We start from the raw sequence: 11,359 nt of genomic DNA on the forward strand, positions 1-11,359 counted from the left end.
CCACTAGTAAATTTCTTAAACTTTTATAAAACATTCTTCTGAAACTGGATTTAAAACCAAATACTGGGACTTTCCTTGTGGTACAGTGGTTAAGAATCCACCTGCCAATGCAGGGGTTCAAGCCCTGGTCTGGGAACATCCCACATGCTGTGGAGCAACTAAGCTCATGTGCCACAACTACTAAGCCTGTGCTCTAGAGCCGGCAAGCCACAACTACTGAGCCTGCATGCCACAACTACTGAAGCCCACGCACCTAGAGCCCGTGCTATGCAACAAAGAGAAGCCACTGAATGAGAAGCCCATGCACCACAATGAAGAGAAGCCCCCGCTCGCCACAACTAGAGAAAGCCCACGTGTAGCAACAAAGACCCAATGCAGCCATAAATAAATAAATAAATAAATAAATAAATAAATTTATTTATTTATTTATTTAAAAAAAACCCAAACCAAATGCCAATTAGCGGTAAGACACCAATACAGCTGTCAGATGAGTAGCCAGCAGTGCATTGATCTAGCTTGCGAGCCAGTTAGCAGCTTAGAAGAGGAATTGTTTCCAAGGCATTGCTTACTTTATATGCCAGAACGTAAGGGAACTCACACAGTTGTGCCCCATACATTTGTCTTTTATAGGAAGTTATTCAGACTTACATGGACAATTTTCACTGCACTGGAAACAGCCCAGCCACCTGCAAGGCAGTGGGAGCCTTTGGCCTTCTCAGCAGTCAGCTGTGGCATGAGCTGGGCACATGCTTTCCTCAGAGCATCTCACCTCCTGACCATCCTGACCTGGGCTGAGTCACTCACTTCCTCCCAGCGGGATCCGCGGTCCTCCCTCTGCTCCTCACCAGGACGGGTCTGAGTCAGATGGTCATCCTGCTCCAGGGTCGGCAGAATCTAGTTCTTTGGCTGTCAACTTTGCTATTTTCATCTTCAGGCTTTCCCTTCACACTGGGCAAAGAAAATTTGTGGAATCTCGCAGAACCAAGCCACTGTTTTACAAGGATGACAATTTTTTTGGAGAAGCATAAAGTGGCATTATCCTAGTTGTCCTCATATCTGTTCAATTTCAGATAAATTACTGAGCAAAAATTTTAAAGTGGTTTATTAAAAGCTTTTCATTTTTATTTTGGCTATAGATGTATAATTGTCACAAAAATTTTAGTATCATTTTGACTGTTTTAGGCTGTATATTTCTTTAATTCTGCTTACTACTTCATGAAGAAATATCAAGAAATTTCTCAATTAAAAAAAGGTTTGAGATCAGCTCGGTGCTTTGTAACCACCTAGAGGGGTGGGACAGGGAGGGTGGGAGGGAGACGCAAGAGGGAGGGGATATGGGATATACGTATATGTGTAGCTGATTCACTTTGTTATAAAGCAGAAACTAAAACACCATTGTAAAGCAATTTTACTCCAATAAAGATGTTAAAAAAAAAAAAAGGTTTATGGGTGAAATACTATAATGTCTGGGATTTGCTTCCAAATAATCTGGGGTTGGGGGTGGGGGATTAGTCGGTTTATAGAAGACACAAGTTTGGCCATGAGTTGATGACTGTTGAATCTGGGGTGATGGGGGCATAGGGGGTTTCACTGTATTTGTTCATTGTGACAAATACTTAATTCTTTTTTATTTTGTGTGTTTGAAATTTTTTCTTAGAGAGAAGCCCACTTTGGTCCCACTCTGGTTGGGATGACTGCAGTGCAGCCTGGCCGCACCCAGTGGGCACCGGAGCCCCTCGAAGGCTGCATCCTCCCCAGGCAGGCGCTGGTGGAGGCAAGAGGCCTTTCCCAGCTCCCTTTGTTCCTCCCAAGGCTTCTGGCAGAATTCCCACTGCTCTTCCTTCACATCATCTTTCTTTTCTATTTCTGAACTCCATTTTGTGATTTTTCTAATTATTCCCAGCAAAGAAGAAACTTGAAAACCACATATGCTGTGACTGAAAATCTTTTTGCTGAAAGCACATTCAGAAATAGCCCAAGGAGTAAAATTCTTCCCAAGAAGAGCATCTGGGGAAGGATTTCTGCCTTAGTTTTCCTTAAAATAAGGTGGTTTAACAGTGATCTGAAAAAAGCATAGTGAGCAACTTTCCATTTTCCTGTTAATTACACACTTGAGCTGAGAAGCAGAAGTAAGAAAAGCATTAAAAAGAAACCCACGAAGTTTATTTAAACAACAAGATGCTTGACCTGAAGGGGAAAACTATCTAGGATTCATTTCTTTTACAGTAACTTATCCTTGCTTAAAGACAGATTGTCCTACCTGTAACAGCTACATACAAAAAAGTTATAAAATTGTTCTTGGTTTTGAAATGAAAATGAAAAACACTAAAATTCTCCAATCGAACAAAGTATGCAATAATTTTTACATTGTTCTTTTTTCGTTAAACAGGGAAATCAAAAGAACTTACTGGCATATAAAGAGATGAGCTGAATGAGCATGCCAATAATGGAGAAAGGGACTATTTTCACAGAAGCAGTATTTTCCCCCATCCCTTCTCCTTGTGATGTTGATCAAAATGTACCATTGGCCATTTAGTTAAAAAAAATCAATATGCTTGTGCACATACCTCCATTACTTAATGTACAACAAAGGAGTCGGGGAGGGGAAAATGAAAGACTAGAGAAAACTGTACTGCAGCAGTCACGATGCGGTGGAACCAAATCGTGGTTTTCTAACTTAGAATGACTTCTTGGTTCTGGAGTAAAGCAGCAGGTTCTCTCTTTAGTAGACACCGCCTGTCTGCTATTGAGACACATCAGCTGTATCTTCATCTTCCATTTCCAACTGTGCAGGTGTGTCTGTTTCATTGATTGGCTGCCCATCAAATCAGAATCTGATCTGCCTCATGGACAAAGCCTGTCATTCATAATGGGCTTTCGTCACAAGTGGTTACGCCTCCAAATCTCAAACTGCACCACAGAACCATCCTGCCTCACCACCTTCATGTTAATGTGATCGTGGTCCTCTGTCTTGACTCCCTCCTGGGGCTCTTCATTGGCCATGGTAACCTCTGGAGCCTTCTCAGTGGCCGCTTCACAAAAAAGGTACCAGGATTGGCACCAAACGAGCACAGAGCACCACCAGTAGTGGCAGAAGGAGGAGGCAGCAATCAGTCAAAGGGAATTTTCTAACATAAAAAATAAGTCCCTTGAGAGCATAAATTTAGTTAGAACCTGTGAGACCAGGGCAGGGGAAGATCTTTATTATGGAGTTTATTTCCAGTTCATTAATTATGAAATAGCTGAGACTTAACCAGGGAAGTCTGAAACTCCCAGGTAACTGAAACACCTGTGTCAGACAAAGCTCTTAGCACTGAAGGACTTCTCCATCAGCTGAGAAACAGGAACTGCTCACTTACAATAGCTCCAAAGAGAATAAAATACTGGGGAATGAATTTAACAAAAGGAGTGCAAAACTTACACTCTGAAAACTGCAAAACATTGTTGAAAGAAATTAAGGAAGACCTAAATAAATGGAAAAGTATCTCAGGGTCAGAAGACTTAATATTGTCAAGACGGCAACACTCCCCAAAGTGATCCACAGTCATTTAGTGCCATCAAAATTCCAGCTGAGTTCTTTCAGACATGGACAAGATGGTGCTAAAATTCATATGGAAGTGCAAGGGGCTCAGCGTAGCCAAAACAATCTTGAAGAAGAACAAAGTTAGAGGGCTCATGCTTCCCAAAATCAAAACTTACTATAAAGCTACAGTAGTCAAGATGTTGTGTTACTTGCATAGAGACAGACATGTAAGTCAATGCAATAGAATTGAGTCCAGAAATAAACCATCACAGTTGCAGTTCATTGATTTTCAATGGGTGCCAAGACCATTTAATGGGGGAAAAGGATAGTCTTTTCAATAAATGGTTCTTGGGTAGCTGGATAGCCACATGTAAAAGAATGAAATTGGATGCCCTACCTTACTCTATATACAAAAACTAACCCAGAATGGATCAGAAACCTAATCTAAGACAATAAGACTCTCAGGAAAAAAAAAACAGGTGTAAATCTTTGTGACTTTGGATTAAGCAATGGTTTCTTAGATATGACACTTAAAGCACAGGCAACCAAAGAAAACATAGATATATTAGACTTTATCAAAGTTAAAAGCTTTTGTGGTTTGAAGGACAGCATCAAGAAAGTAAAAAATGACAACCCACAGAATGGGAGAAAATATTTGTAAATCATATATCTGATAAAGGGTTGAGATCTAGAATATATAAAGAACAAGTCAGTAGTAAAAACACATATAACCCAATTTAAAATTGGCAAAGGATCTGAGTGGACATTCTCCAAAGAAGATTTTCAAAGGGCCAATAAGCACATTTTGAAAAGATGCTCAATATCATCATTCATCAGGGAATTTCAAGTTAAATCCAAAAGGAGGTAACACTTACATACTAAGATGGCTATAATCACAAAGACAGATAATAAAGTGTTGGCAAACCCGCATACATTGCTAGTGGGGATGTAAAATGGTGCAGCCATTGCAGAAAAGAGGTTGGCAGTTCCTTAAACGGTCAAACATAGAGTTACCACGTGATCTAGCAATTCCACTTCTAAGTATATACCCAAGAGAAATGGAAACGTATGTCTACACAAAAACTTGTGCATAAATGTTCACAGCAGCATTATTCATAGTAGCCTGTGGGCTAGATGACCACTTCCAAGATGGCTCCCTCACAGGGCTAGCTATTGGCTGGGAGCTCAGCTGGGTTCACGGGCCTGAGAACATGGGACCACACATCACAGGCGTCTCCGTGGGCTCTTCAGCTTCCTCACAGCATGGTGACCAGGTTTCGAGGAGAGGAGCACCCCAAGAGACAGGCAGTAGAAGCTGCTAGTTTCTTGGGGCCTGGGCGTAGAAACTGGTACCATTACTTCCGTTGCATTTTTTTGGTCAAGCAGTCAAACAGCCTAGATTCAAGAGCAGGGAACACAGACTTCAGCTCTTGATTGAGGAGTGTTTAAATTCGGATGACATGTTTTATAACTGCCACACCCCACAGTAACTTCCAGAGCTGGGATGTGAATTCAGGTATGTCTGAATCACGGAGTTCAAAGTCTTAAAAATTCTGCTTTGCATTGCAAATAGGATGGGTGGAAGACCCTGGGCTGGAATAGTGAGAAAACTTCTTAAAATATTTTTAGTTGGCATTGGGAAGGGTGGTGGTTGTTGCTGTGTCACCTTGCTCATAGTCAAGATCATTTTGGAAAAATATTTGCACTATTTATGGCAAATTTCAAAGATATCATTTTAATGCTGAGTTTCTAGAGGTGGGAAGGTCCTTCTATTAGAGATGGTGCTTTTAAAAGAACAAACAGGAGAAGGGCTTATTTCCCTTTTAGCAATAGATCTGAAGACAGGACTCGCCGTGAGCAAAAATAACTCTGCCTATGCTTTGGTTTCCACAGTGAAGAACGGTCTCTTTATTGTGGGCATGCCTTAACTCAATACCACGTTACTCAGCTCGACTTTAATCCTGGGGCTACAATCCAACCATTCAAAACCCCATTATTATAGCTGAGACGTGGGGCAGTGCCAGCATGATTCAAACCTGGTAGCACATCAAAATGAGGCGTCAGGGCTCCATTCAGCTGTTGGTTTTAAAATGCAGGTAGAATCCAGGCCCTTTCTTGTTCTATTCTGTTATGGTTCCCAAAAATTGCTGCCCAGAGGGTAGGGAAATTCCAGCCATTGCCCACATTTGCTTTGGGGATCTTGGATTTTGACAGCACTAGAGATGAAGATTTGCATACCTCACAGCTGCTAAAGGATGGGTAAAAGTGAATACGACGTGCTCAGTAGGATCTTGCTGCCCAGATAATAGGAGGTGCTCTGGGGTGAAACTGTGTAATAGGAGGTGCTCTGGGGTGAAACTGTGTGGTCGTGCTGCGGTATTGGAGGTCACGACTAAAAGGACGCACTGGGAGGTCTGGGGTACAGAAGGATGACTGTTTAAACAGACAATTCCACTAAAAGATCAGGCGAGAAAGCTGCCTCGTGGGGCAACCCTCTGCCAGGCGTTGTCTCCTTAGGGCCAGGGAGGAGAAGGAAGCTGGCACAGGACAGACAGAAGGAAGCAGAGGGTCCAGAGAGAAGCTTTTCCCTTCCACTGTGCCCTGTCCTGAGCGCTCAGGGAACTACGAGGAGCATTCCCGGAACCTTTCCCTGGTGGGGCCGATAAGCAGTTAGCTGCTGCCACGCACAGGCTGGAACCCTTCCACCCCTAATGGACCAGAAGCCATGAGCGCCATCGACCACCGTGCAGGATGCACACCCAGCCCCTCCCGGGTGATGGATGAGATGGGTGCTGAGGCAGGAGTACTGACTGACAGATGGCCTTTCCAAGTCGTGGTCAGGATGCGCTAGAATCCTTCCGCACGAGCCTGAGTCAGGAGCAGAGACCTCAGAAGTGGACGGAGGAAAAAGAGCCGGGCAGAATGTGAGACTGACACCTGACATAAGAGATGGTCTGAGGCAGCAGACATGGAAAAGCAGCTGAGGGGTTTAGGAGAACCTGGCTGGTGGAAGGCGAGCCATCGGATGAGCAAATTCATCTCAGGGAAAGTCAGGGTCAGGAGTAAAGTCTCAAAGGCCCCATCCGCCTCGCCTTCTCTCCGCAGCCTCTGCCTTCTCTCCGCAGCCTCTGCCTTCCCCGTTTCTTCTGGACGAGACTGTGCCCGTCACCTCTGGGCTCAGTCCTGTGGGGTTTCTGCTCCAGTCCTCGCTGGGCCAAGAGCACTGCAGGCCCAGGGGATTTAGAGATCAAGCTTTCCTGGGGGGTAGCGGGAGGCCTATTGGTTACATAGTACAATTCCTTTTTTATTATTGTGGTAAAATATATATTAACATTAAATGTACTGTTTTAATCACTTTTAAGTGTCTAGTTCAATGGCATTAAGTATATTCACATTACTACACAACCATCACCCCTATCCATCTCTACAACTTCATCATCTTCCCAAACAGAAAACCTGTCTCCATTAAATACTAACTCCCTATCTCCTCCCCCAGCCCTTGGTAACCATCTTTCTACCTTTTGTCTCTATGAGTTTGACCCCTCTAGGTACCTCATTTAAGCAGATTCATCTATTTGTCCTTTCATGTCTGGCTTGTTTCACTGAGCATATTGTCCTCAAGGTTCACCCATGCTGTAGCATGTGTCAGAATGTCTTTCCTTCTTACGCCTATATACTATTCCATTAGATGTTTACACCACAATTTCTTTATCCATTCATCTCTCGATGGACACTTAGGTTGTTTCCAACTTTTGGCTATTGTGAATAATGTTGCTATGAATGTGGGTGTACAAATATCTTTTTGAGTCCCTCTTTTCAATTCTTTTGAGTATAAACCAGAAGTGAAATTGCTGGATGGTGTGGTAATTATGTGTTGAATATCATTAGGACCTGTTGCACTGTTTTCCACAGGGGTTACAGTCCCACCAGCAAAGCACCAGAGTTCCAATTTCCCCACATCCTTGCCAACACTTGCTTTTCTCTGTTCCACCCCCTCCTTTTTAAAAAATGACAGCCGTCCTAGTGAGCATGAAGTGGCATCTCACTGTGGTTTTGATTTGCATTTCATGTTGAGCATCTTTTCATGTGCTTATTGGCCATCTGTGTATCTTTGGAGAAATGGCCATTCAAGTCCTTTGCCCATTTTTTATCGATTTTTTGTTTGTTTGTTTGGTCTTTTAGTTTTAGGTGGTCTTTATATATTCTGGATTTTAATCCTTTAACAGATAGATAGATGATTTGCAAATATTTTCTCCCATTGTTTGAGCTGCCTTTCATTCTGTTGATAGTGTCCTTTGATGCATAAAGTTTTAAATTTTGATAAAGTCCAATTTTCCTATTATTTCTTTTGTTGCCAGTGCTTTTGGTGTCATATCAGAAATCATTGCCAAATCCTATGTAATAAGCTTCCCCCTAGGCTTTCTTCTAAAAGTTTAATATTTTTAGTTCTTAGGTTTAAGTCTTTGATCCATTTTGGGTTATTTTATATATAGGGTATAATGTAAGGGTCCAACTTCATTCTTTTGCATGTGAATATCCAGTTTTCTCAACACTATTTATTGAAAAGGCTGTCCTTCCGTCATTGAAGGGTAGTACCCATTCTTCTTTGACTTCGGTTGATTTTGTTCCCCTAAACCCTACGGATTCCATGTAGCTCTAGGTAGATTTAAACGTCCCTGTTGCAAGTCTGACTGTGTTTTTTACCTTTGGGATATGCCACCCCCTCCAAACGTAGAGTGGACATTAGGTTGTCTGGTCAGTCCATACGGTAAAATTTACACAGTTAACATTAGCCTTGAAAATCCTTATATCATCTCAAGTTACACTGAATGACACCTCTCAGTGAGACAGTCAGAACTGGTTTCCCATCCTGTGTTGGCACTGACTGCTTGGGGTGGGGGAGGTGGGGGAGTATTGAGCATCAGATGCAGTGGTTGGTCTGCATTTAGGAGCCATTTTTTAATTAAAAATATGGATCTAGATCAACAAAATCACTTCCAGATGGCAAGATGCTCACAAGGTGTGCTGCCCAGATGCAGAGGTTGCCCGCGGGAACAGCAGAGCCCTTGCTCCCACTCACTGCTCGTCCCAAGACACCTGCCCATGGGGTAGCAGGTGTGCTGGCGGCACCAGAATGTGGTTTTCTCTCACTCTGCAGATGAAAGACGTTTAATTGTGCCAGCTAAAAGGCATCTAGTGTGTCTCCACTATGAGCCACAGGTGTGGGCCCCTGGCTTGTGGATTTGAGAATCGCTCCTGGTCTACATTTGTCCTGCTCCGCTTTGGGGATACCTTGCCCTTCCGACCTCGGTGTGGCTTTGGCCTTGGCTCCACTCCTGGCTTAACTGCTCCCTGTGATTTGTCTTCTGGATGGCTGGAACTCTTTGGTTCTTGGATTGTTGTCTGCTGAGACTTGGTTTGCCTTCAGATTAACTTCTCGGCTTGGACTGCCGGGTTGTGAAGCTCAGGTTCACAACTAAAGGGGCTGCCCCGCCCGCTGCGCCAGGCGCTTCTCCTACCTCCCTCCTTCTCCAGAGAGCCCACGCTGGAGGGTTCCCAGACTTTTGGACTTTCCCACATTGGCCCCGCTGCTACTTGGATTCTCGGGGCTGGGCTCCTCTCTGGGACATCCTGGTCCCTCCTGAGCGAGGAAGAAAACTTTCCACATCACCTCTGAAATTCCATCTAAGAGCTTGTTACCCAGCCTCCTAGTCCAGCCCCAACAAAGGTCCTCCTGCCGGTGTCTCTCGCGCCAATGAAAGGAGGCTCTGGGGCACGTGATCTTGAGTCAGGCGGTGGGCGGGGCTGCTCTGCAGGGGTCCCGTCCTCTGGTAGGGGCGGGGAGGGGCGGGAAGGCGGCGGGGCGGGGGAGGGGGGGGGGGGGTGTCTCACAGGGCCTGCGCAGGCGCAAGTGCTGCTCACGCCCTTAATCACAGAGCAGGGCGCAGCGTCTCTGCACACGGCCCGCCCGCCATCTTGAACTGAGTGTGGTGGGCGGACCTTCTGTACACGGCCCTGAGCCGAGCTGTCGGCGCCGCCGTTTTGCACCAGGAGCCTTGGTCTGAGGTGTTGGCGGTTTGCGAGGCGCCTGCACGCGGTGCCCTGGGAGCTGGTGGACTAGACTCAGCGCAGAGGAAACAAGGTTAGACTTTGTTTTTTTACCCAGGTTCTATGTTTATTTCTCGTGAGTTGTTAATGGGATTTGCCAGTGACAAAATGAGTGGCCACCGCAGACCCTGAAGCCACCTCTTCTGGATTCTGTTTCCCTTTGCTCTTGGTTTGGCTCATGTGTCCACTAGTGAAAGGTCACAGCTGGCTCCTCAGGGGGACTCTGCCCTCGGGGAGGTTGGCCCTTCCCAGTGCCGCCGCGGCCTGAGGTTCCGGGCCGACCGGCTCATTCCTCCGCGCACCCCGAGGGCCTCTCACTACCGGTTCACGGTCAGAAGCCAAACCCGACAAACCAAATCATGGCAACAGTTTCCAGGTGCGCGGTCACGGCTGTTTCTGCCGAGAGGCTGGGCCTTGCATCCCAGGTGTGGCCGCCTCCGGGGCTGGTGGGGAAGCCAGTGAAGCAGAGGCTCCCTCTCAGCGGCGGGAGCGGAGGCAGACACCTGTGGTCCCCGCCCGTCCCCAGCGCCCAGACTTCCCGGTGGGGTCTCCGCGCAGCTCCTGAGGGGCCATTGCCTGACCACCTCCCCGCGCCATCCCTGTGCGCGATGGTCGGTGGCTCACCTCCACCACCCGTGGAGGGAAGGCACTGAAGTCCCCGATTCGTGGTCAGTGGGAGCAGAGCTCCAGAAAGCTCCAGCACCTTGCCCCGGGCACCCAGCTGGTGTCTGGACAACCCTGTCCTGCCTGATTTCAAAGCTCGTCTTCTGACGCCCCACCACACGGGTGCCCAGCAAAATGCTCCAGTAAGTAAATCTCATCTCTGCTGCTTTCAGCTTTTTTTCCCCTGCCCTCACACTCCATCCACGAAGCCACCGTTCACTACAGGGCCTCATTTGGCCCTGGGCTCTTGGGTGGAATCCTAAACTACAGTTCTTCCCCTCATTTTTCTTCTCGTTCTGAAATAATTGGCCCCGGGGCCATCCCAGCAGGCTTGGCGCTGGACCGCGTAATTCATAACTCAAAATGGCTGCAGTGTTAATAGGAGGTAATGGCTCCAGATGTCTTCCCTTTTCTTAAAATGTTTCCACTTTAACAAAACTCTAGCTGCGAGGACTGTTGGGAGGAATTCAAGGTAGGTCACAACCCTGGAATGGAAAATATTTTTGCATACGCCTCGTTGATACCCTGCAAATCTCAAGTCACACAACAGGCCAGTGCAGATGGGTGGGGACCACAGCTGACGGGCCCCTTGGCAGGGAGAGGGAAAGCCATCCTCTCCTTCCCGGCTCCCTTTTCCGTAAGTGCTGTGACGAGATGGAAGGATTTTGTGGTCAGCACGGTAAGCACTTTGATGGGATATATGAGATCAGAGACATTGAAATCACCTTCAAGGAGCCAGACAGAAAGGCAGGGTGACAGAGCGGCAGGCGACCGCCTGGAGCAGGCAGACGGGGTTTATACCCAAGATCTACATATGCCCTGTGCAACCACCACCCTCTCTGGGCCTTGGTTCCTTGAGACGGGGATAATACTACTTACTTCACAGGTCTGCAAGATTAAGGGAGTGCTCTGCACAATTAGTTACACGTGTCCTGGAAGAGCCTTCAGCAAATGACATCTCAGAAAGTGCAAAATGCCACTGAACTGTTCATTTTTCATGTTATGTATGTGTTATAGGCCCCCCATTCACATGTTGAAACCCTAATCCCTAATGAGATAATGAGA

The 11,359-nt window shown here is 46.1% G+C and overlaps 1 pseudogene; it reads right to left on the bottom strand.

Annotated features, from left to right (window-relative positions):
• Nucleotides 1–2,722: 2,722 nt before the first annotated feature.
• On the bottom strand, nt 2,723–3,051 carry LOC137776862 (small ubiquitin-related modifier 2 pseudogene; annotated as a pseudogene).
• Nucleotides 3,052–11,359: the final 8,308 nt, after the last annotated feature.

This window comes from Eschrichtius robustus, chromosome 14 (assembly GCF_028021215.1).
Source record: "Eschrichtius robustus isolate mEscRob2 chromosome 14, mEscRob2.pri, whole genome shotgun sequence".
NCBI lineage: Eukaryota > Metazoa > Chordata > Mammalia > Artiodactyla > Eschrichtiidae > Eschrichtius > Eschrichtius robustus.